Source organism: Amblyomma mixtum, chromosome 5, assembly GCF_055824585.1.
Source record: "Amblyomma mixtum isolate Tamu chromosome 5, ASM5582458v1, whole genome shotgun sequence".
Taxonomy (NCBI): Eukaryota; Metazoa; Arthropoda; class Arachnida; order Ixodida; family Ixodidae; genus Amblyomma; species Amblyomma mixtum.
Window position 1 is genome coordinate 112,498,469 of NC_143016.1, and position 2,659 is coordinate 112,501,127.

Genomic DNA, 2,659 nt, shown 5'->3' on the forward strand with positions numbered 1-2,659 from the left:
CAAGTGTATTCGTTCATATTGTAGCGTGCAACGCGAAATCGAACACCGGAGTACGAAAAACTGCGGCGGTCCCTCAGTGGTCCGAGCGCAGAGCCAACTAACTTCTTTCTCTTCTAGTGCATGCACTACTTCTGTCTCTTCGAACCCAAGCAACCACAGATATCCGTCGGACGTACGAGCTAGATCCGAACGTCCTTTGCCGAAATCGGGCGTCCGTCGGACGTACGAACACAATCCGATTTCGGATATCCGCATTCGTACATCCGCCGGACGTACGGAAAGTGTTCACTTTTGTATATCCGCATGAGAGACGAGGTGTACGTCCGAAGGATGTAAGGCCGGGTATTTTCCCAGGCCATGAGTATGGACGTTTTTTATTTCACAGAAAATTTGGGTCTTTCGTGTATGTATACTGTTTTATTTGCATCAGTTGGAGGGTTTGACGCGAAGATGTTTGTAAATTGGTGCGATTCCACTCCTTCCTGCAGTGAGAGCCGCCAACGAGCTAAACTTATCTAAGAGGAGAAGCAGGTGTTGCAGAATTTTGCAAGAACTCAATGACTAGTTTTATATTTATAAAACTTCTCCAAATTAGTGGAGTTGTGCGACATGTCCACCGTTTTGCTAGCTAAACTTGCCATTAAAACCATTCGTAAGTATCAAAACTCCCGTGCATTCAGCTATCACCATCATCATAGATGTCAGTTCGCGGTCAGTCCAATCCAATCCATCAGTACGGCTCCGTAGCGCTGTTGTTGATTTGTCGCGTAGTGTTGTCTCGCAGAGCTTTATAGCTCTGTTATAATGTGTGGCTTTGTTCGGTCTGTGGACGAAAGTATATAAGTATGTAACTTAAGCAATTCGAAAGATACGGGAAGCGCCTGAAGCTCTTCTGGAACACCGGAATCCCGTACTGCGTCGACCTTGGTTTAAAGAAGGCTTAGTGCACATGTGATTGCCTACGAAGGTATGTATCAGTACACTTCTTGGAACTTGCTTCTAGGACAATGCAGCATGCTCATATAACATTCGTTCAGAGGACAGTGGGAGCAGTAAGCGCGAGGAGATGGCTTCCACAAGTGCGTGTTGTTCTCACACTTTCGGGAGCCTACATCACACAGCTGCGGGAGCCCTCAACTCGCGCGGCTAATTCCCACTCCTCTTCAAAGTTGCGGGACAGAGTATTTTCACATCTTGTTAATTTTTAAGGCATCGCTAGGTTCACTGTGCCTATATAAAGAGTGACAACGCGCGAAAGGCAGACCATAGAAAGCACGTGCAGTTCGCAGTGGTTCGCAACGGAAGCTTTGCGGCTTTCTGTGCACAGTCGCGTACAGTGCTGCGCAGGTTAGTGCCCTAGGGCCCATGAGAATAAATAACAGATTCATAGTCAAATATGATGTGGAAAAGTGAGAGCTGTTATTGCCTTATACTTATTGAGTTGTTTGTTAAAGTGCATTGTCTGTTATAATTGCAGCATTAAACACTTCTATTAATTGGTTCCAATGTCTTTACTTGGGCTGCTGCATTGTGCCATTTGTTTCACATGACTGATGTTTGCCGCGTTCTTTTTATTTCAGAAATCCTGTGGGTGGGAAGATTACGGATGTGTGTCCCAAGCTTGCCACATTTGAACAGTCACATTTAAGAAATTTTCCGAATATAACCCATTGCTCAGCTGATGTATCATCAACCACAATAAAATATGCGTGCTATGCATCAAATTGTTTTTGGTTTTATTGCATCGGGCGGAGTGAAAAAAGCACGCATGCACCATATATGCGAAAATCCGAGAAAGATCCGCCAATGGACGTACTCAACTGGACGTACGTCGGCGGGCGAACCGTATACCTTTGGCCACCTTTCGGACGGCCGACGGACGTCTACCGGCTGTTTGCGGATGTTCAGCGGACGTACAGAACATCCGAAACAGACCTCTGTCGGCCGTCCGAAGGATATCGGTGGTTGCTTGGGAATGCATCAATATCGTGGCCAATTCTGTGCTTTTGGTCACGCGCTATGCTTATACCGGTTTCCTGTAGCAGGTTTGCAATTGCTTTTCTAGCTGATGTCATGGTCAAGAAGTGCGAAAAAGGCGAAGCTCTAACTGAATTTGGAGTCCTTTTCTCACATGCGTTTATTGTGCCCATGTCCTGTGATAGCGTTATTTGTCGTAAAAAGTACGTGGTGAAATGAGGATCCGCATGTGCGCTGAATTTCATTGATGCTTGTGGTGGTCATTGGGATCAGGAAAGTAAAAACAGCGCTAAATTTTACACAAACCACACAGAAAGACGGACAGCGCCCGTCCTGTCCATCTTTCTGTGTGGTTTGTGTAAAATTTATGCTGTTTTTACTTTCCTGAACATAATGTCACACCAACTAGCCCAGCAAAAGGGCCTGTGGTTATGTTGAAGAAAAATAATTTGATGCATTCATTACGTACAACAAATCGACTTTCATTGCCTGTATTGTCGATCACAAGTAAAGTGTGCTACTATGCAGTGACATTACAAGCTAGTATTTCACCAAGTAGAGAAAAGCGGAGCGTACAGCTGCAGCTCTGCACATTAAATATGAAACACAGCATTGAAATGAGGCACAACACCATGAAACTTATACTGCAGCCACTGGGGACTCCTAAACTTCTAGAAGTCTG

The 2,659-nt window shown here is 45.2% G+C and overlaps 1 long non-coding RNA gene across 1 annotated transcript; it reads left to right on the forward strand.

Moving 5' to 3' along the window:
• The first annotated feature begins 812 nt into the window (after positions 1-812).
• On the forward strand, positions 813-1,719 carry LOC149343375 (uncharacterized). Its single transcript, XR_016282708.1, has 2 exons — positions 813-967; positions 1,581-1,719. It is a non-coding gene; the product is annotated as an uncharacterized LOC149343375 (long non-coding RNA).
• Positions 1,720-2,659: the final 940 nt, after the last annotated feature.